Source organism: Orcinus orca, chromosome 4 (genome assembly GCF_937001465.1).
Source record: "Orcinus orca chromosome 4, mOrcOrc1.1, whole genome shotgun sequence".
Taxonomy (NCBI): Eukaryota; Metazoa; Chordata; class Mammalia; order Artiodactyla; family Delphinidae; genus Orcinus; species Orcinus orca.
The window spans coordinates 130,712,400-130,736,765 of record NC_064562.1 but is presented as its reverse complement, the minus strand read 5'-3'; the positions used below and the strand labels follow the sequence as shown (position 1 = coordinate 130,736,765).

General features: G+C 36.3%; 1 protein-coding gene across 14 annotated transcripts in view; it reads right to left on the bottom strand.

Moving 5' to 3' along the window:
- LOC117198274 (uncharacterized) overlaps positions 1-24,366 on the bottom strand; it is a 120,653-nt gene that overhangs the window by 69,809 nt on the left and 26,478 nt on the right. For 10 of the 14 annotated variants that reach the window (XR_007476861.1, XR_004479358.2, XR_007476866.1 and 7 more), the window contains exon 3: positions 13,978-14,137. The gene's annotated coding sequence lies outside the window, so the exon portion shown is untranslated. The other 4 variants (XR_007476864.1, XR_007476862.1, XR_007476868.1 and 1 more) reach the window with 2 other exon arrangements.

Genomic DNA, 24,366 nt, shown 5'->3' with positions numbered 1-24,366 from the left:
AGAAAAATGAAACACTTTGAAATAACATTTTTTTCTATGTCTATCTTTTTTAGTCTTAAAGAAATGATAAGAACTGGGTTACCATAAACATAAAATAGTCTCAAAGATATTTGTTCAAAATACAAAATCCTATTCTACTCCTTCCCATATGAATCAGAATTTTAGAAATCAAAGCCCAAGGAATCAAGCCCAGAAGTTGATTGAATAAGTGCTTCTTAAAGTAATTCTTAAAATAGAGCACTTACTAATGAATATTTTTATGTTGATATACCATCTACTGCTTAGTAAGTATCCACCTTTGACATGCATTGTATGCAAATCCCTCTCAATCTCATTTATTTTACTGCTCAAAACAAGCATATGATGTAGATATTCTCATACCTATGCTCCAAGTGTAGAAACTGTGGTGTAAAAGTATTAAATAATTAGCCAAAGTCACATAAATATTAAGGAATAAAGCCAGGATACAATTCAGGTCTCTCTGACTTCAAAGGAGATAATAATAATTTCTCATCTAAATACCCTAACATTTTACTTTGATTCCTCAGGTCTTAAGCTGACTACAGCAACCAAATTCAGTAAATGAAAGCTACTATAAATGTTATCACTGTGTACAGATATTCAGAAATTGATATCTAAATTGTATGATAAACAGACACTGAAATTAGAAGAAATCACTAGGATAAACTTAGTGGTATCTGAATTTAAATATGTTTTATTTCTTGAAAGCTCCTACTGTACTCCAACTTCAGGAAAGGCTGGGAAAATAGCATAAAATAATAAATACATAAACAGTATCAAAGGGTTATAAGGTAGGTGAAATAAATGCTAACAGATAGACTGGAGTAGGTAAGATTCTTGTAGGAACAAAACATTTATGAAGTATTCATCACCTTGTTGATGGATGCTCTCTTTCTACACACACACACATACACACAGACATACATTTTTTTCTTGTGGTGTCTTTGGTTTTGGTATCAGCATAATATAATACCGGCTTCACAGAAGTCACTGAAAAATGTTTCTTCCTATTCTACTTTTTGGAAAGTTTTGTGAAAGGTTGGTGTTAATTCTTCTTTAAACATTTATAAAAATCCCAGTGAAGTCATCTGGTTCTGGGCTACTTTTTTCCAAAAAACTTTTTTTTTTATTACAAATTCAACCTATTTTGTTGTTATAGGTGTATTCATATTTTCAATTTATTTTTGAATCAGTTTTGGTAGTTTGTGTCTTAACAGGCATTTGTCCATTTCATTAAGGTTATCTAATTTTTGCATTAATTTATTTATGATGTTCTCATAATTATTTTTATATTTCTGTAAAATCTATAATAATGTCCTCTCTTTCAAACTTGACTTCAGTAATTCAATTTTTCTCTATTTTTCCTCTTGGCCAGTCCAGCTAAAAGTTTGTCAATTGTGTTGATCTTTTCAAGGAATCAACTGTTGGTTTCGTTGGTTTTCTCTATTGTTTTCTTTCCTAAGCTCTATTTTATTTGTTTCTGTTCTAACCTTTACAATTTACTTCCTTCTGCTTGCCTTGGTTTTAGTTTGTTCTTCTTTTCCTAGTTTCTCAAGGTGGAAACTTGAATTGCTGATTTGATTTTTTTCCTTTTTTTCATATAGACTTTTACAAATAATGTGTTTAAAGCTGTACCCCATAAGTTTTGGTATACTGTATTTTGTTTTCATTTATCTCTAAGTATTATTTAAATTCTCTTGAGATTTATTCTTTGATGCATTGGTTATTTAGGAGTAGATTTTTTTTATTTCCTCCTATATTTACTTTCCCAAATTTGTTATTGTTTACTGATTTTATTCTCTTATGGTTGGAGAACATACTTTGTATGATTTAAATGCTTTAAAACATATTGAGGCTTGTTTTATAGTCTAGCATGTGGTCTATCCTGGAAACATTCCACATGCACTTGAAATGAGTCTGTCTTTTGTTGTTATGGGTAGAATGTTCTATAGTTGTGAGTTAGTTGTGTTATAGGTGGAGTGTTCTATAGTTGTACTCCCAAATGGTCTACAGTATTGTTCAAAACCTCTTTCTTTATTCATCTCCTAATTAGTTGTTCTAATCAATATGTAAAGTGAGGCACTGAATTCTTCTATTACTGTACTGCCTATTTTTCCATTCTGTTAATTTTTGCTTTATATATATGTTGTTAGTGCATATATATTTCTAATTTTTTTGTCTTCCTGATACATTAACACTTTCATCATTATAAAATGTCCTATTTGTTTCTAGTTACAATTTTTGTACTGAAGTTTGTTTTGCCTGAAATTAGTATATCCAATCCAGCTCTCTTTTGATTACTGTTTGCATGTATATCTTTCCATTCCATTACAATAGAATCAATTCATTTTTTCCATTATTTTTCCATTTACTTCAACCAATTTGTGTTTGAACCTAAAGTATCTCTTATAGACAGCAAACAGATCACATTTTTTATCCTTTCTATCAATCTCTCCCTTTTGAATGGAATGTCTAATCCATTTATATTGAGCATAATTACTCATATGGTAGAGTTATGTCTGCCATTTTGCAATTTATTTTCTATTTTTCTTACTTTTTTGGTTCCTATATTTTCTATTATGGCCTTCTTTTGTGTTAAAGAGGTATTTGCTAGTATACCTTTAAAATTTTTTTGTTTTCCTTGAATAAATGCTCACTAGATTGTTGCAAGCCTTTGGTTAATTTACAGAGTTCTGAAAAGGTTGATTTTGCCTTTTTTTTTTTTTTTGGCCAGTGTTCTCATTCTTTTTATGGAAATTAGGGTTTTTGGAGGGCCTTATTCTGCTATTCTCTCTGATGTCATCCCTTTGGACCATTTTTTTGTTTGTTTTTTTTGGTTTTTTTTGCAGTACACGGGCCTCTCACTGTTGTGGCCTCTCCCGTTGCGGAGCACAGGCTCCGGACGCACACGCTCAGCGGCCATGGCTCACGGGCCCAGAGACCGGGGCATGAACCCATGTCTCCTGCATCGGCAGGTGGACTCTCAACCACTGCGCCACCAGGGAAGCCCTGGACCATTTTTGATTGACATATTAGAACCTTCTTAATAACTAACTTGGTTACAGCTTCATAGTTCCAACTATTAATTTAAAAGAGCACAAGTGAACCTACACCAGCGATTAATTTATCTGTTATGATTTTTTTAAGGGCCCAGTTTCTGTCACATTAGCTATTTAATTCACATTCTAAAGTCTTTTTTAATAGCAAAATGAGTTTATGAAATTCCCAAGGCAAAATCACATACTCCTAAGAAGTAATTACTTTAATTATAAACATTGATACTCTTCTGTTACATACCGGATTTTTTGCATTAATTTCAAATTAGATTATCTGCTGTTAACTAAATGTAAAATTATCCAAAGAGAATACTACAATTTCTGTGTCTCAAAATGTATCGAAGAAAATTGGAAAAATATTTTTAATGGCTTCAAAATGCCTAACTTTATATAAAACAAGTCTAAATGAAAACACATGGTATATATGATGTTGCTGTAATTTATCACCTTACTGTAGTCATGAGTAATATGGATGAAATGAATTCATAAAGTCATCTAATCCAAACTTCTATTATCTCATAAACAGATGGTAACCCAAATTTTACTTGCATACCTACGAGTATAAATATCAATAAAATACAATTCCTGAGATAGTTTGTTCCATCTTTGGAAAGCTCTAATTATTATATTTTCTTTGCCTAAATGAAGTCTACTTCTTTGGAATTTATATGTTAGTTCCTGTCTGAATTCTAGAATAAAACATAATATTACTTTTCCTGCATAGAAGAACCTCACATGGTAAATATAATGAAAATACTACACTTACATTTCTCTCATGTAAATGAACTAATAAATAACATAAACCCAAGAATTGTAAAGTCTTCCTTTCATGTGCTCCTGTTGAGCTCTCAGAAGATAAACTTAGCAGAATCAGTACTGAAAACATGGTTGGAAAAAGCGCTAGGAGTTATAAGAAATCAAGATGTCTGCACATCCCTTGCTATTCCTCCCAAGAAGTGGAGGTTAATTCCCTTTGAACTTTGGCTATCCTTAGCAATTTTCTTGATGTATGATACTGTACAGAAGTGATATTCTGGAACTTTTGAGAATGGATCCTAAGAAACCTTGTAGTTCCTATTGAAGTTCCTTGAAATGCTCTTTCTTAGGGTATTCCTTCTTGGAATGTTTCCTCTCAAAACTTAGCTTCCGTGTTGCAGAAACCCGAACCGCATGAAGAAATTACATATAGGTATTCCTTCTGAAATCTCCAGCTGAACCCCTAGCCAATTTCCAGCATCAGCTGGCAGCCATGCCTGTGAGAATGAAACAACTTGGAATTCTAGCCTGGCTGGGTCATTAAATAACTACAGCCTCAATGCCATCTGATGCAATCATATAAAGAACTTGAGGCAAGGAAACCCTAGCTGAAACTGTCAACCAACAGGATCATGAAAGGTAAGGATGAATTGTTTTAAGCCTTTAAGTTTGGAGCACCTTTTTTTTTTTTTTTCTTCAGTAGGAAATAAGAGGGACAGAGAAATACTCTCTTGTTCTGAATAGAATTGTTATATTAATGCAGGCTCTTTGTATGAATTTATGCTTTGCACTGCTGGTTAATTTTAACTATATACTTAAACTCCTAATTGAAAATTTTAACTAAACTAGTAAACTAAGTCTTACATATTTTTTAATTATAAAAAAATAAACATTAGCACATTGTAAGTTTAGATCTTACTTATTAAGTTAACATTTGCAGAGAGATTACAAATAATTTGCTTACTTTGAATGAAAAATAATTTCACAGGTACCACACATTATTAATCAGCCTTTAATGTTTGGCCTAAAAACCCTCTATATAGAGCCTCAAATATTAAATATGAGAACTTGAGAATTATTTTTTTATACCTCATATTGGAGAAAGTGGTTAAATATTAAAAAAGAATAACTGAGTAATACTGAAAATGTCTTATAAACCATGTGAAATGAATATTCAAAGAATAGGAAAGATCTATGACGAAATTGCTATTATCTCTAAAATTCTAGAAAATAATTATCTTTTTTTATTTTCTATTTCCCCTACCAATTTGGACTTTATTATCAAAGTTCTCCTTTTTTCCCATACAAGTTAAGAAAGAAAACTAACATGGTGATAAGGACCAGAAGAAACAACTAAAATTCCAAGTTACCTGTAGATTTAGTGTATTATAACATTCTTTATAATGTGCATAGTGTGTATTCTTTTAACATTTCAAAGTTCCCTTGGAGTTAAAAAAGAGTGCTGTTTTTAAAAATAGCAATTTGCAAAACTTAGAATTCTTTCCCTTAGAATTCTTTCTCTTAGAATTCTTTCTCTAAGCCTTGCTTATATTTAACCTATTTATATATTTTATGTGAAAATTAGTCATTTTATTTTAAAAAGCAATTTTCTAATATAATTTCCTGAATTTAAGTATAAGAAAATATCAGTTGTCTCAAATAACAAAGTCTTCCAAACTGTTTCACTCTCACAGGCATGGCTGGCAGTCGATGCTGGAAATCAGCTAGGGGTTCAGTTGGAGATTTCCAAAGGAACACCTATATACAATTTCTTCATGTGGTTTGGGTTTCTACAGCATGGCAGCTAAGCTTTGAGAGGGAACATTCCAAGAACACCCTAAGAAAGAGCATTTCAAGGGACTTCAATAGCAACTACAAGGTTTCTTAGGGTCCATTCTCAAAAGTTTTAGTCTTTTTTTTTTTTTTTACTTTCCTAATGACCATAAACTGATGGGTTTGGGCAAAGTTCATATTAGGAAAAGGATGCTAACATGACCTAGCCGGTAAGGCCTTTTAGGCCAATTCAAGGTACTGTTGTTGTAGATTTCACATCTAAATGTATAGTTGGGCTATATTTGTTATATGCTTATATATCACTGTCCCACAAATACTGGGGGGGAGTCTACAGATTGGAAGGAGCTGCAGGTAGAGAAGTGTTAGGACTTTGGGGTCCACAGAATTTTAATATTCCTTTGAGCTAAAAGTCTCTGTGCTTAATGATTTAATGTTTGGAAACAAACATCCTCTCTGGGAAAGAGAGGCAGCTTAACCCAGAAGAGCCCCTTGGGGTATTGTACTCATCACGTCTCTGATACAGATACCAGGAAAACCCATTTGAACAGCAGATTGCTAATGAACTCTAACTAAAACTTAATGTCTCACCCAGGGAAACCATGTGATTCTCGTTCCTGACCTTCCCATTTTGGGAGTGGGTCAACTCAGACTCAACAACTAACAAGATTGGAAGTGCCCCAAAACCCTCACTAATTAAATGAAAATAGTACCTTTAAGATGAGAGCTGATAATGGTGATCACTTTGTAGTGTATACGAATATTGATTTATAATGTTGTATACCTGAAATTCATATAATGTTATATACCAATTTTACCTTATTAAAGAAAAAAACATTAAAAGAACAGAGCTGACAGGTATCTCACAGCATCTAGGGTTTAGATTAAAATGTTAAGTCTATCTTTCGAAAAGAAATTTCATTTCCACTCAGCTATCTGAAGGAACACTGCTGGCGCACTGGGGCCCTTGACTCAGAGGATTCCCTAAATAGCTGGGTCTGGTTTACTCATGGTTCAGCTAACCTGGAAAACAGTGGTGTCCACTGGGCTGCTATGGCTGGTCAACTTGAGTGGCAGCAAACCAGAACTGAAAATAGACAATGACTGTTACAATAAGTGGACAGAAATCAAGGCCGTTCTCAATTGGTTTTGACCAATACTCCCCTTGATGAACCTCGTTACATTTTTACTGACCCTTGGACTGTTGCCATTGACCTAGCTATTGGGACAGCCACTTTGAAAACTATAGACTGGCATATTAAAGATCAATCTACCAGGGCTCTGGACTATGGAAATAAATCACTGCTGCTGATCAAACTGTTTGGGTCACTGATATAGATGCTCAGAATAAGGGCAATTCTCTGATGAGAGAACTAGATCACCACCGTCGCTCCATAGATCCACCATGATATCTGATATAACAACGCCATATACCAGTCAAAATTCTATGTACAAAGTAAAGACTATCTCTGTTGCAGAGGCTACCACTGCACTCCAGACTGCTGCTCCTGTCAAAACCTGACTTGTCTTTAGGTGAAGGAGACTATACTGCATGGTCCCCTGGCCCTCTCCCTGCCTGCTACCACTACCAGCAATCTGACTACCTCAGATCTTTGACCCCCATTAGTGGCGCCTCACTGCTGCCGATACATTTTGGGTTACGCTATTGTTGCTCTAACACAGAAAACTGACTGTGGTCCCACTACTGTGGTCCTTAAAGCTAATCTGTGTTACGTTTTTGGCTTTTTAGACCATTTGTAGTCTGACAATGGTGCATTTTTTTATAGCAGAAAGCACTCAAAAATGGACTCATGCTCAGTGGATTCCATGTACTTTCCATGCTATCTATAATCCAGTCATCTGCTACTGTTGAGCATTGGAACAGCTTGCTCAAAAATTAACTCAAAATATTACTTACATACCTCCCTCCCCTCCTCCTGGAACATACTCCTCAGAAAGACAGTTTAGTCACTGAATGTAGTTGTCTCCAGAAAAAAATTATCTCCTCTTGCCAGTTCCTGGGTCATTATCAGGATGACAGTGGTGAAGCGTTATATAATCCTCATTGGAATATTCCGGACTCTTCACTGATTATTCCTTGGCATGTTTTTCTCTTTCCCTTAATGGGTCTGCCTGACTGGCATGCTTTCTGAATAGCAATCTTTCCAAACAGGAGCCTAGGAAATTTAATCTCACTCAGCTGCTTGGACTATTTTGTGGATTGATATATTCCTAGATAATAATGAAAATGACCACTTGGTTGAGAACACCACTGACGATGGATAGGATTTTATCCTACTATGCAATACTAATTAATAAAATGAATCAAATAACAAACGTAACAACATGTAAGGATCTCAAAACCTTAGGCTAAGTTAAAGAAGAAATGAAAGGCCATGTTATTTTTAATTACCTTTATATGAAAGGCTAGGAAACAAAATTTCTATAGTAACAGAAAGATTACGGCTCTGGATCCATTTGTTAAAAGAAGGGAACAACTGAAAATAGGCATGAGGAGTCTTTTAAAGGTGATGATATTGTTCTATATTTTATTATGGCAGTGTTCACAGGACTATATAATGACCAAAATTCATCAAAAGGTACCCTTTAAACTGATGAATTTCCTAATTCAAGTTATATCTCAACAAATCTGGAAAACAGTATTATTCTTCTAAAACGTGATTTTTCACAGTAAAAAAAAAAAAAAAGCCCACCACCAAGATCCAGATTAGCTTAACCACGTCCCTGTACTCTCACGACTACTAAATTACCAGATCATTCAGAAATTGTCATAAATGTCATTTCCTAAGGAAAGCATTCCATAAATAGCTTCCTAGCTTAGCTTTAGCCATTCGTGATTATTTAATAACACCTTTCCTTTTATTTAATGTCAGTTTACTATGACCTTAAGAAATATATTTACAGGGCTTCCCTGGTGGCGCAGTGGTTGAGAGTCCGCCTGCCGATGCAGGGGACACGGGTTCGTGCCCCGGTCTGGGAGGATCCCACATGCCACGGAGCAGCTGGGCCCATGAGCCGTGGCCGCTGAGCCTGCGCGTCCCGAGCCTGTGCTCTGCAACGGGAGAGGCCACAGCAGTGAGAGGCCCACGAACCGCAAAAAACAAAACAAACAAAAAATTATATTTACATTTTATGCTTATTTTGGGGTTTAAAAAAATTATATTTACATTTTATGTTTATCTTTGTGTTTAATGTCTATCAATTGTTAAGCTCATGAGAACAGGGCCCATACATTTAAAATTTTATCTTTACATGTCTAGCATTGTTCCTGAATTCTTGGTTATTTAAGCAATAGTTAAAACTCAAACCTAAAGAAAGCACCTCCTAGCTTCTCTTTCCATATAGTCTCTGTTTATTGCAGAGGCTTTTCACGTTAAAAGTAAGGCTTTATACTGGGGAAATTTCTTCCAGACTACTACATTGAAGGTAGAATACTTTGAGATAAGGTGTCAGTAAGGATCCGACAGCCTCCAAATCTTGACTATAGAGGAGTCACCACAGAAACTTGTAAAAACAGTCCAGTATTGAGTAGATTATCAGTCAAGCTCAGATAAACTATTCTATTTTTTTTCTCCCCAAACAGTTTTATTTCCCCAAAAAGAGGATTTCAATTACATTGCTGCCAAACAATATATTTCACCCCTGTGAGCAGAGATCAGGCCAAAGCCTTAAACTGAGAACTGGTCTTTCTTTCATTTAATTCACTTACTTATTTTATGGATGCTTTTCAGGACCAGTCTCCTTTGTGGTTCCCATGCTTTTTCCACTGTTTGTGGTCTGCAGAAGTCCTACCAACTATGGAGTGAATAACTCTGTGGAACCTCTTTACTCAGAAAGGGGAAATATGACCTAAGTCATCTTCCTATTTAGTGAGTTAAGAGCAAACTGAAGGATAGATTTGGAGCCACAGAGGAACACGATTTGGATGGAAGATCTAAATGTAGTTGAAATGAAGAAAAAAAAGTTCAATAATAGTAGCAGATATGAGGTGACTCTTTTCCTTTTCTCTCCCAAATCTAGAGTCAAAATCTAAAAATCAAGGAGATGCGATCAATGTTGAACCTGGAGAGAGGACGACAGGGATTGGAGTGCAAGTTTACACTACTCTGTCCACGGTGAAGGAAGAAACAAAACAAATGTCCAGCTCAGTTCACCAAGACAGAGGACTGGATATTTACTGTGGACAGAAACATCCAAAGGAAAAAAGTACCTAGATTATCCTTTAATATTTAATGCCAGTAATCACACCAAGAGATAGTACTAACACCATTTGATATTTTTGAGCATTGTACTGGGAAATTTCAATAAACTACTAGGTCTAATGCTCAAAACAACTCTACCTGTAGGTTTAGGTAGAACTAATGCCACATCTACTGCCATTCAGCATATTAAAGCCAGCAACAGAATTCTCCCATATTTATCTGACTACAAAGTTTGTACAGTTTCCTCCACACAACTTCCCTTGGGTATCAACTATATCTCAATCACTAACCACAACTTTAGTGTCTAGACGTCAACTCAAGGCATAGCAGCCTGTCATCAACACAAATGTCATCTTTCTATAGTAAATGAACCTGCATCTGGAAGTTTGTCATTCTGGGAGGGTTGGGGTGGAATCTGCAAACACTGTACTCGCAGAACAGATCTGATGTCTTTGAGCTATCAGAGGAATGCTTCATAGCACCTTGCATGGCTCTGTCTGTAGAGTGAGTATTGAATGAATAAGTAATTTAAGCAAGGAATCATTAAAGGGAGAAATGAAGCAGTAACAAAACAACCAGGAATTATAACCTTGAATGAATGAACATATATTGTAACTTTTTTAAACAAACAATCAAAAGCAACAACAGTCGATTTTTCAGGGTTGCCTTTGCTGGGAAGAGTAAACAGATTTAATTTTTCTGAAACAACATTATAAGGAAAAATTCTATTAATGTTATCAATCAGCAGATGGTACATAAAATAAATCCGGAAATAAATCATTATAACTGAGATTTTCCTAGCAACCTCTGCAGATGTTTAAACAGAATAAATGTGGCCACCTGTGACTGTTTATATACAAAGACCATTTCAATAACTACATATAAACAAAACAACCAGGATTTTCATCAGCCCTAGCAGGTGCCCAAGTGCATGAGATTCATTTTACTCCCAGGAATTTTTTTGGGAAAAGAACCTGATGAAAGAGATCATGAAGAAGCTGCTTATGACTCATCACTCAAAATACACAGATGAATTGACTAATGCAGAAAAGAATTTTCAAAATGCCAGAGACCATACTGACATGTTGTTGCCAAGTGGCTTATGTATGAAATGCTGAGTTGTAGACAAGCATGACCAGATGTTGGCATCCTCACATCTCCTGCAGTGAAACTTGCAGTAGTGCTGACCAAATCCCAGTGTAGGAATTTTCATTTGTATAAAAATTGTAGCGAAAGAGGGAGCAGTAAATCATGATAATGTCTAATTTTTAATCAAGTATTCTAATTTAAATATTCTAATTGAATGATTTTTATCCCTATCTGTACATTAAAGCCATATTAAAATCACTTAGGGAGCCTGTAAAAACTCTCAGAAATGAAAATAGTCTAATTCTATGATTCTCATCACTGTCTGTACATTAAAATGATATTAAAGCCACTTAGTGGAGCTTTAAAAACTGTCAGAAATTAGATCTCCTAAATAAATCATATATCTGAGGATGGGGTTAAATACCGCTCACAGATATTCCCCTCAAATATATAGCCAGAGTTGAGAAAGTACTGCTGTATAAAACACACACACACACACATACACAATGTAGGAATTTTTTGAGAATAATTTAAAACCTAAAATATTAGCTATGAATAATTTAAAGGAAACAGATTAAAATGCAAATTGGGTACATAATTAGAATGGGAGAATTTCAAGAAAGCTTTTAATAAAAAGAAAACTAACATTCACTGCAAAAGGAAAATGTTTTATCTTCTATTGTACACATAGATTAATGGAAAAAGGATTAGAGAAGGGAAAAAAACCACATCAACAGAAACTATAAGATGGGTTGTAAAATCCTAAGAATAAACTGGAAGCTCAAATATTTGTTGATGTTATCCATATTTCTGCTCCATACCAGCCTAAGATTTTTTTAAAAAGTGACAATATTTTTAAGGTTCTTGACTCACGCTCTCCTGTAAGATCTAAAGCTCCACACGTCAATGTCATCCTCGTGTCCTTCCCCACCTCTTTTTCTCCCACCTCACCACCAACTGTTACTAGGTATGACCAGCGATGTAATCCACCCAGTGTTCAAACTGCAGCTGTCATTAGCTCCCTTTCCCACGTTAACTCTCAATAATAGGAAGATGAAGCAACTCATGTTAATGAGTGTGATGTCAAATTCTGCCATCTTCCATGGCTGTGCTTCAGTTCTACCCAGAAATCAAACCGTAAAGGACAATTGCATTTATTCTGTCTGCAAAACAAACTACACATTCAAGCTAAATACTGTGCTAAATTGTTACGATTCTCAAGTAAGACCACTGTACTCTGCCACTCGTCCACATGTGGCACACAACACAGCTTCCACATAATAGCACCTGAACTCTGTGTGCCAAGACACAGAGCTCTTATGGCCAGACTCCGGCTGCTGCCTGCTGCTGTGAGTACCCACCACTACGAACAGAGTGAAAAGGAACACTAACCTACACTACAGAATCATCCGAAGCCCCCAGTCCCTGACTGAGCACTGCAAGTCATGAATGCTCACCAGCCTCCAGGTGACCACAGTACTACATTCATCGGGCTTCACATCTGTTTTACTTCAGTGCCGTTTCCCCTCGCCGAGAATTTTCCCCCTTGCATTCTCCTATTTATGGTGCTCTGTGTCTTCTTCCTACCCTAACATAATGCTTCTCTTTTCTAACACAAACCTGTGCCCTTTAAAACCCCTGCTCTGTTAACTTACAACACCCTCTTTTTCATGTCCAGAATTTTGTCTTTCCAAAGCTCCATTCGCAAGACAACGGAGTCCTCTATCATTTTTATGTCCAAGTTTCTCTTTCTCTTGACCCCTTTTCCTGTTCAGCTGAGCTATATCAACCTTGTTGCCAGCATACTCTCTTTTTTTGTCTGATAATTCTGGGATGCAGATATAAATTTACCACATAGATGATACTTGAAGATAAGGGACTAGTTGAGATCTCCCAGAGAAAGGGGAAGATGCAAAGAGAAGAGAGAATGTGTGCACCTTGGTTACCATTTGCAGCTATTTCTATTTCATTCAATCTTTTATATATATATATATTTATACATATATATATTTCAGTTTTGTACTGTGCTAGACTTTTTACGTTTACAATCTCATTTATTATTCAACAACATCTACCTCTGTATGATGGGTTTACTAACCACATTAAATAAATATGCACTTTCAGATATGGGAAATAAATGGCCCTGAGTCACAAAACTATTAACATGAAAAGAAAGATTGTTTCTCTGTGGCTTCAAAAATTCATGTTTTTTCCACTGTGCTCGTTGTGAAAGACAGATTTTGAACTAGTCTGTGCATATTTTTACTTTCCCACTTGAGGTACATTAAGAACAAAATAAGTCTACCCACTGAAAGAAGAAAGCAGAATCAACTCCCCATTTCTTTCTTCCCTCTTTCTGGCTACAGGGAATTTTCTTTCACAGAGTAGCCATTTTCTCCCAGGAAAGTCATGATTTTGGACTCCTGGACTTTGACTTTACTGCCACTGATTCCTACTAATCAAATCAGAGGGGATTGGTGATCTCAGTAAAAACACTGAAATAGGAAGGATGTGCCAACCAAACAGCTATAACCTATGACAAGGGCTAAGACCTTCAACTGTGGTCCCACTTACCAGCTCATGTGATCAGGGATGGGCAAACTCTTGGTTGTTCTAAACCCAACATGTTGGATCTGATTTCCCATTGGTAACTCTACTACTAAGACCAATTTAGAACAATTGTTAACTTAATAAAATTGAATTAAATGGTTTATTTAGTGAGACAAAGCCTAATACATAGACATAAATTAATTTTATGGCCAAGTCTCATGAACAGTAAAAAAAAAAAAAAAAAAAAAATTTCTGATCTCTTATGTATCTTATTCCAAGATATACCCACTTCTTTAAAAATATTAAATATTATTCCAATTATCCAATGCTCTATAGTATATTACTATAAAACTTACTGGCACAAAACAGCCATTGATTCTGTGGTCAGGATTTCAGACAGGGCACAGCAATGATAGCTTGTCTCTGTTTCACAATGTTGGTGAAATCCCAGAGACTGGGGCCTGGAATCTTTTGAAGAGTAATTTACTCACAAATCTGGTGATTGATACTGGATGTCATCTAAGGGTCTCAGTTCTTTTCCACTGTGCCTGTCCACATAGTCTCTCCAGATGGGCTGGTCCAGGCTTCCTCACATCACAGCAACTGGGTTCTACAGTCATGTAGCCTGACAGAGAGATAGCCAGACAGAACCTGTAACATTTTTAAGACCCAGCATTAAAATTACATAGAATTTGCTTCCACTATATCCTATGGAGTCAAGCAGACCCCATCCCAACACAGATTCTACAGGAGGGAATACAGATCCCACCTCCTGGGTGGAAGAGTGTCAGTCACTCTGTAAGAACAGCATAAGAGAAATGATATGTTGCCATCTCTGAAAAATGCAATCTACTACAAATATGGACGTGAGTTTACCATTCACCAGCGAGAAGGAGGAAATTCTTCGTGTCCTTGTTCTCGTTTCTTCATCCTCTGTTGTTAGGTATTCACAAACAATTAATTTAAAAATTTCCTATATACAAAACCATGTATCTATAAGGAATATGTAGGTATTTATAAGACTTAATGATAAAATGTTCATATTTTAGGAATAAATAGCTAATTTCAAGAAATTTCAGCTTTCATTGATATGAAAATCATGGTATTGAAAAAACCTGTAAGCAATCTTATTGTGAGATGTACTATCATATCTATGTAGGGATCACAAATGCATTTGGAAGAAAAGTAAGATAGCATTTTTAAAAGATCTAAATCACAATAAATGTAGGAAAAAGAAACTATCAAATAAATTCCCAGTGACAAATGTCTCATATAACATCATAGTTGTGATATAATGGTATGCATTATTTTCTACAAATTAGAGTTTACTTATAAAGAGACCTTTAAGAAAATATGACAGCACTATAGAAAATCTCTGGAAAAAAGAAATTACAGACAAACTAGACAGTGTGCACCAACTCTTACAGTTTTATTAATGCTATTTTTCCAGGTAAATTAATTCTAAGTAATTTTACATCATTACTAATCTCTCTACATTATTATAGTTCTCATGATTTTATTTGGCTAACATTATTCCCAAAGGGCACTATACTGGAATACATATTTCTTGCAATTATGAGACCATGAATGGTCAACACTTACTTTAAGAAAAATAACATGCAAAAATGGCCACCTCTGATTAGAATTATTGGCAATATATTTAATTCAATACACTGCCTTTTCCTAAGATGATTCTACTTAAAGTGTTTTGGACTTACCTAAAAATTTCTAAAATAGAAAAAGCTCAACATAAAAAGGAGGTGTTTTTTTTTTGTTGTTGTTGTTTGGGTTTTGGTTTGTTTGTTCTTTAAACTTACCAGTACCTTTATTCTCATGTATAGCCAACACTGTGGAAGGTAAAAGCCTAGGAGAAAATCTATTAGAATTAGGTTAGGCTAAGATTTGTTAAAAAACACAAAAAATAAACTGAGTCAGAATTGCACAAACACACATCAGTTTCAGAAAAAGATGAGTGCAGGATTCATCTAAAATGGTTGCAGCCTCCGCATCCACTAATTACCTATATCACCTTTGGAAAGTTACTCAAACTTTCTAAATCTTAGCATTTTTCTCCTTGAAGTGCTAAAAATCAAAGTATTTACCTTATAGAGATGACAAAAAAAATAAAGAATATAAAGCATTAAACACAGTTCTTGACACATGTTAAATATCAATAAATATTGCCTCTTGTTGTCATTTCCATCCTTGCTCCATTGCTTCTTTCCACTAATATTCTATAAAAGTGTTAGCACTCCACTAATGAGGAGAGTATTTCAACATTACTGATCCACTCTCTTTATAAGATGCATGTCTTTCCCTACTCCCCTGGCCATTCCCTAGGTTTGCTACCTCCTTGCTCTGATCCCAAACCCTCCACTGGTAACATGGGGACCCAGCATGTCAAACTACGATGTTAAGAGGAAGCCACTTTTACATGAGTTTTGGTAATAATTGCAAAAATCAGTCCAAAATTTGCACACAGTACCAAACAGAATTACCTGAAATACCACCTCATTAGAAGAACCTGAACTAAATTAAGGTTGACCATTCTACAATACTGATTACCAGGTTTTATGAGGCATATATATGTGTGTGTGTGTATATATATATATATATATATTTCTGACTCCAATTTGAGAACAAATGCTTATTTTTAATAGGAAAATATAAATTATTATATACAAAATACAAATATAATGTTATATAATATTAGGATAGTATAAAATATAAGTGTATTTAAAGAGTTAATCCTGAAAGATTTTTATGAAAGTAGCTGTGGTGATGAGTTTTTAAATCTTCCTACATCTCTGAAACCAACCCCATTCTAAATTAACCCAATGCCTTACAACTTGTCACAACTTGTCATTTGTCATTTATCTTTCAAGTATGTAGTACAGCCTGTGAATGAATATTTATTTGCATAATTATTTGATTTTCCCACTAAACAGTAAGCTGACAGTGTGCATTTGTTTTGTTTGTTCCTACAACCCCAGTTCTTAGCCAATAGTGAGCAATAAGTAAACATTTTTGAACAAACTGATACCATAGCTGCCATCCCTTGTTCTATTGTTCCTTTATTCAATTTTGTCAGTAAAAATAAACTGTCAGTCTCCAGGATGGATACTCGATAACTCACAGAGGAATTTTAATATTTGTATAATGAGTATGTGGAGAATACCTTTAACCCAGTAGCTGAATTTTTCATTTTATCACATAAATTATAATTAGTTTTTATGCATTTATAAGTTTATAAATGCATAAACTAATATACAAAATTAAACATTGCATAAAATTTTTCTAGATTATGCATCAAGTATCAATAGCTTCTAAATAGAGGATACATGACCAATACAATTTTATGAAATAAAGTAAGATGCTGTTTTCTGTTAATGTTTATTAATATTCCACAAAAGAAAAAAGAATCAATGTTCATCTTTTACAAGCAACACATTAAGCCTCATTGTTAAATAAGTAATTTTTGTCACTATCCTTACTAACTTTGGGGGGGTGGTGGCTTGAATTCATGTTAGTAATAAGATTAGCACTTTAACAATTTTTTTCATTTCATACTTTTGAACAAGAAATACGTTTTAAATTTTTACTGATGAATTTAACACCTATTGAATATTTCAGTATTTTGTATACAGGACAATCTGCAAAAAAATGTAATTTGAAAATTCCTACAATGATAGAAAGTTTAGCAGATTCACTGAACTATATAAAATGAAAACAAATCTAAAATAATCACTTTGGTTAGACTGCCCCATTTCCTAAGAATAGGGGAAATTGAAATTCATGTCTTGTTAACAATCTCATAGTATTGACAATTTACATTTACATGAACACCAAACAGATTTTCTAAATGTTTGCATATTTTGATACAATTTGGAGTTATATACAGATACAAGTAATTTTGCTTTGATTTTCAATGGGGCTTCTCCAAAAGCGATGGCATTTGAATCAATACTTCATATTAAAGAACAACATATGTAAGAAAATACATTTCTCCAGAGACTGGCTGCATGGGGTGGGGATGTGGAATGCATGTTTGACAAATTAAATTAGAGTCTTTAGAACATAATACACACATAAACACATATATACATCCATGTGTGTGCATGCTTGTGTATGTGTGAATGCAAACAGTACATGAGGGAAATAATCAACTCATGAAAGCATGTTTTAAGACAATGTGTTTCCTAAGGGGAAACTGTGATTGGTTATACACATTTCACTTTATGGGAAAATGTGGTAACTCTGACACCTGGGGAGGGAGGAGCCCTGAAACAACGGTTGTGATCTGGGAAGGTGAGGTATGGCGGTGAGCGCCCAGCAAGGTAACTAGATATAGAGTCGTCATACAAAAGAGGCTAATCTTAGTCCAGAGCAAAATGGAAAAATAGGTTTTTAATCTATAAAGGTACTATAAATTTGATAACAAAATGGTTGTCTTATATTATGTAAATGCAATAATAAAATTATTACTTTAGGAGATAACAGTTGAATTATTTAAATAAAATGAGAGAAATCCTATTGGACAAATTCTTTAGAAATCAAAAAAAAGTACAAGGTTAGTTAAAAATCTGGCACTGATACTGAAATAGAAGTTAGAGGATGTACAAGTGGGGAAAATATACAATTCTTTCAGCAGAGAGCAGGACGCCAATCAAGACTAGAATATGGCATGGGACACAAAGCTGGGAAAGACATAAAGAATGGAGCAGAGGTTTCTAACAGGGTACCAAAACAATCTGAGAAAAATGGGACAAGATCGAAACTTAATGACTAGACCCAGGGCATAAGGTCCAACTGGGTCACAAAGCAAGAATGACACATTACTAAGCCTTATATGTAGGGAATTAAAACTCCTTCAGTGCAGCCTGCCTCGAGAGCCTGAAATGAGGCAGAAACTAGAGATGGAGCCAAGTGGCCTCAGCTGCATAGAGATGGGACCTCTGCTTGCCTCTCCCGTTATTACTGAACGCCATCCTCTTGGGAAGGATGCAGAGCTGAAGATTGGCAATGGACATACAGGGACAGCAAAGGGCTTGGAAATCTAGGCTAGTGAAAAATGAAACACTGAGTATCTGACCATGGAAGGAATCCAATGCAAACACAAGACTGGATGAGGGAGAAAAAACTGAGTGACTGAAGATCTTGGTATGGCCATAAAGAGCAAAATTATTTTCTTCTTTCTCTTTGATTAAATAGTTGAATCCAATACACATAAAATTTTCTTTTTTAAAATGGTAAACAGTTGTAAAATTTTAAAGTCACTAAGCTAATCATATTTCTCTTCATTTGACTATAGTATTATATTCAAATACCCAATATTACATAATATTATACTATGTAGTATATATACAGTAATATATTTCATGGAACACTCATTTACTTCAAATTTGAAAATATTACAAAAGATCTATAAACTATTAGAGATATTCAGACATTACTATCCTTTAGTCTTTATTTTAATTTGTAACTTCTAAGGAAAAATTGTTTAGGGACGAGTGTGTGCAATTTTCATTGAATCCTCCTTAATAACTTGGTCATTAATTTCAAGTAAATCTAACATGCCTTTACGAAAAGAGCTTTACAAAACTGAAACCGATAGGATTCATTTACCTAAAACTCTCTAGCTGGTAAACAAAGTAATTAAAATATTATCATAAAGTCCTTAATGTCAGCAAGTCGTTCAGCATATTTCAAATGGCATTTTGTTGCTATAATCTTTTGGTTCTATGTTAGAAAAGTGAATGTGCTCAGTAATCTAAAAAAAAAATGCAAACTGAAAACAGACATTCCAGCTATTATATATTATCACGTTCTGCTGAACTTGGAAAAGAGCAAGAAAGAACATTATTTGAAAGAATGATGATAAAGCCATCAAAGAGTAAGTTTTTTTTTAGAAACATTGCTTTATTTCTACTAATAACTTAATAGTGTTGTTATTAAAGTTTATCACTTGATATCTGCAAAGTTTTTATGATTTTAAAAACTCTACTATTTGCCAAAATTTAGGTAGTGTTTCAATTGAGAATACACTTTACAGATGATATTACTTGTTGTTTAAATCTAATGTTATTTTATTTCCCCATTGATATTCCCTCTTATATAAAGTTACAAAAGACAGTAAGAGATAGGATTCTTGAAGCAAGAGGTTGAAGTGATGTGAAGAAAGGGTCATGAACCAAGGAATGCGGGCAGCCTCAAGACTCTGAAAAAAAACCCAGAAGGACTATGTCCCCAGAGCCTCCAGGAGGCATGCAGCCCTGAACAACACCTTGGTTTTAGACTTCTGAGGAATTAAGGGGATGTGTCCAAGATAGTTTAGTTGGAAGACCCTGAGCTCACCTCCTCTCACTGTCACACTAAAATTCCAATTATTTACAGAGCAAACATCAATGAGAAAAACATGAATACTAACAGAAAACTTTTTCCACAACTATAGATATAAAAAGGAACCACAATGGGATGGGTAGGAGGTACAGAGACGTATTATAGTCAAGATCCAAACTTCTGGGAAAGGCGATCCATAAATGGGAGGATAATCATAATTGCAGAGGTTCTCCCCAGGGGGTAAGGGGTCCAAGCGCCACATCAGGCTTTCCTGACTGGGGTACTGGACCAGGAAGATGAGCTCCTAGAACATCTGGCTTTGAAGTCCAGCAGAGCTTGCATACAGGAGAGCCTGAGGGCTGTAGGAAACAGAGATTCTGCTCTTAAAAGGCACACACAAAATCTCACACACCCTGAGACCAGGTGCAGAGGGAATAATATGAAAGGAACACGCATCAAACATACTTGCTGATCGTGGAGAACCTCCAGAGAAGCAAGAGGCAACTGGGAGTCCCCATGGGGACACAGATGCTGGCAGCAGCCATCTTGGGGAGCTCGTTCTACCATGAGGACACTGGTGCTTGCAAGCACCACTCTGCAGTTCTCCCTCTAGCCTATTAACAAGGAGTTTACTTGCCCACCAGCCGGTAGGCACAAGTCCCTGGACACCCTAGGCTCAGCAGCCAGCTATGTGGGAACCCAGTCCCACCCACCAGGAGGCTGACTCTACACTTGGGCTCCCACAGGTCCCCCAGTAAGCAGCCTCATGACCTGACACTGCTTACCAGTGGGCAGGGACTGGCCCAGACTCCCCTGGCCTTGCAGCCTGCTGTGCTGGGATGACTCCAGGCACCAGTGGACTGGCACCAGCCCCAGGTCCTAGAGCTAGCTGCCCAGGACTTGGCCCCAACCACTAGCAGGCCAGTACCAGGATGCCCCAGATGCCACAGCCAGCTGCCCAGGACATGGCCATGTCCATCAGTGCACCAGGACCAGACCCAGGACCCCATGGTCCCATAGCCAGCAGTGCCAGGACCCAGTCCCACATACCAGCAGGCCAGCAGCATCCCACATAGGGGCACCCCTAGATCATAACGCTCTGATGACCAGAGGCGAGTGTGCTGCTGGGCCTCACAGGACATCTCCTACATAAGGCCACATCTCCAAGATCGAGAAATGTAACCAACCTACCTGATAGAAATAAAAACAGAGACTCAGGCAAAATAAGGCAAAAGAGGAACACGTTCCAAATGAAGGAACAATATAAAGCTCTAGAAGAACTAAGTGAAGTGGAGATAAGCAATCTGCCTAGTAAGGAGCTCAAGGTAATAATCATAAAGATACTCAACAAACGTGGGAGAAGAACGGATGAACACAGTGAAGAGTTTAACAGAGTTAGAAAATATAAAGGAGAACAAAACAGAGCTAAACAATAACTGAAGTAAAAAATACACTAGAAGGAATCAACAGCAGATTAGAAGACACAAAGAAATAGATCAGTGAACTGGAAGACAGAGTAGTGGAAATCATGAAAGCTGAAGAACAAAAAAAAAGAATTTAAAAAATGAGGACAGATTAAGAGACTTCTGGGACAACATCAAGCATTCAGATTATAGAGGTCAAAGGAGGAGGAGAGAGAAAGGAGCAGAAAAATTATTTGAAGCAATAATAGCTGAAAACTTCCCTAACCTGGGGGAAAAAAAAATGGATATTCAGGACCAGGAAGTACAGAGAGTCACAACAACATCAACACTAATAGGGCTATACCAAGACACATTGTAATTAGCAAAAATTAAAAATAAAGAGACAATCTTAAAAGCAACAAGGGAAAAGGGAACTCCCACAAGACGGTCAGCAGACTTTTCAGCAGAAACTTTGCAGGTCAGAAGAGAATGGCACCATATATTTAAAGCGATGAAAGGAAAAAACTTATAACCAAGAATACTCTATCCAGGGACGTCAGCAACATGGCAGAGTAAGACAGTACCTTTCCATATCCCCTTCAATCTATAACCAGTAAAACATCCAAAACTCTAAAAGGTGCCTCTACCCAAAACAACAGGATGCCAGAGAATTCCACAAATCTATACACTTAAAGGTGGGTGGACTGGAACACATAGAGGAGGTGGAAATAAGGGACCAGCAGAGTCAGTGTCTGTAATCCCAGCACTCTGACCATGGCACAGAGAACCCAGTACCAGTAAGGAAGGTGGCACACATGACCAGCGTCCCCTTCACAGCAGCACCCATGGCCATAGGTAACTGGGCAGCAGAGGCAGTGGGGACTGGGACCCAGTCCCTCCAATGCTGAGATGACCATGAACCCAGCCCCTGCTCCGTCACTTGCAGTGGCAGATCCTGTGAACCTTATAACACGAGACACAGAAGAGGCGGCTATGTAATATGGCTCCCTCTGACCATCCTCCTCCTGCTACAGCTGCAGAGTCTGTGACTCAGGGGATCCTGGACACAAGGAAAGAGCCCACCATCCCAGTGACAACAGGGATGGCAGAAGCAAGGCAGCAACGACCTCAGAGGCAAAAGAAGCTATAATGAAGGCACAGTGCCACAGTTCATATAGAGGCTGTGGAGGCTGGAATGTGCCAAGTCTCAAATACAGCCAGAGGCAGCTCAGGTAGAAGAAACCAGAAGTTTGTGTTATAGCTCCACCTACCAGAAAACAAAAGAAAGACTCAATATCTAACGTCATTTAACTTCAAATGCAGAGACAGAGGAACAATTCATCAAGTATCATGAAGAACCACAGTAACGCTATACTATAGGAAGAAAATGACAATCCTCCAGAAACCAACATAGCTGATAAAGAATTCAAAATAACTGTCAGAAATAAACTCAATGAGCAACAAGAAAACTCAGAAAGGCAATTTAAAGACCTCAGGAATAAAATTAATGAACAGAGGAATACTTTACCAAAGAGACTGAAACTTTAAAACAGAACCAAACAGAAATTCAGGAGCTGAAGAACTCAATAAATGAGAGGAAGAATATTTTAGAAAGCAATGGACATTGAGCAAACCACATGGAAGAGAGAATTAGCAGGCTTGAAGATCAAAATCTAGAAATGATACAAGTAGAAGAGGAAAGAGAAATAAGATATAAAAAAATGAGAAAATGCTATGAGAGCTACCTTACTCTTTTAGAAAAGGCAATGTTAGGGTAATGGATATTCCAGAAGGAGAAGAGAAGAAGAAGGAAGCAGAGAGTGTATTTAAAGAAATAATAGCTGAGAATTGAGGAAGGAACTGGATATACAAATCCATGAAGATAAGTGAACACCTAATTACCTCAATGCAAAAATATCTTATCCAAGAAACTTTATATTAGCACTGTCAAAAGTCAATGACAAAGGAAGAATTATAAAGGCTGCCAGGGAAAAAATGGATGGTAACCTACAAAGGAAACTCCATTAGGCTCTCAGCAGAGTTCTCATCAGAAACCCTACAGACCAGGAGAGAATGGAATGACATTCTTATTAAAGATTAAAGATAAAAACTGTCAAGCAAGAATACTCTATCCAAGAAAGTTACCATTAAGATATGAAGGAGAAATAAAGACAAATAAAAACTGAAAGAGTTCATCAATACTAGACTTGCCCTACAAGAAATGTTGAAAGTAGCTCTTCTACCAGGAACAAATAGGCAAAAGTACACAAAACTTTGAGTAAGGTGATAAACAGAACCAGAAAACTGCAACTCTTTACAAGAACAGCTTTTCAAACACTTTATTATAGCCTAAAGGTTAAAGGGAGGGCTTCCCTGGTGGCGCACTGGTTGAGAGTCCGCCTGCCGATGCAGGGGACGTGGGTTCATGCCCCGGTCTGGGAAGATCCCACATGCCGCGGAGTGGCTGGGCCCATGAGCCATGGCCACTGAGCCTGTGCGTCCAGAGCCTGTGCTCTGCAACAGGAGAGGCCACAACAGTGAGAGGCCCACATACCTCAAAGAAAAAAAAAAAAGGTTAAAGGGAGAAAAAAAGAAAGCAGAAAAATAACTATAGCTATTGCAGTTTGGTAAAAGCAATATAAAAAGGAATAATTTGAGACAACAAAAACATAAAATTGGAAGAGGAATAGGAAAAAAAACTCATAGAGGTTGATGAAGATAAGATGCCATCAGCAAAAAAAAGACTATTGAATCTGTGGCAAGTTTTACACAAACCAAAAGGTAACCACAAAACACAAGCACAGAGCAAAAACATGAAACATACAAAAAGAGGAAACTGAGAAAAATGTCATAGAAAACAACCAAACCAAAATGGCAGACAGAAACACAAGGAAAAAGAAACAATGAAGATACAGAACAATCAGAAAACAAAAGATAATACTGCAGTACTAAGTCCTCATCTATCAATAATCACCCTAACTAAATGGATTGAATTAACCAATCAAAAGACACAGAGTGGCTGGACAAATTAAAAAACATGACCCAACTCTATGCTGCCTACACAACTCAGCTCTGAAGACAACCACAGGCTGAAAGTGAAGGGATAAAGGATGATAGTCCAAGGAAATGGCAGCCAAA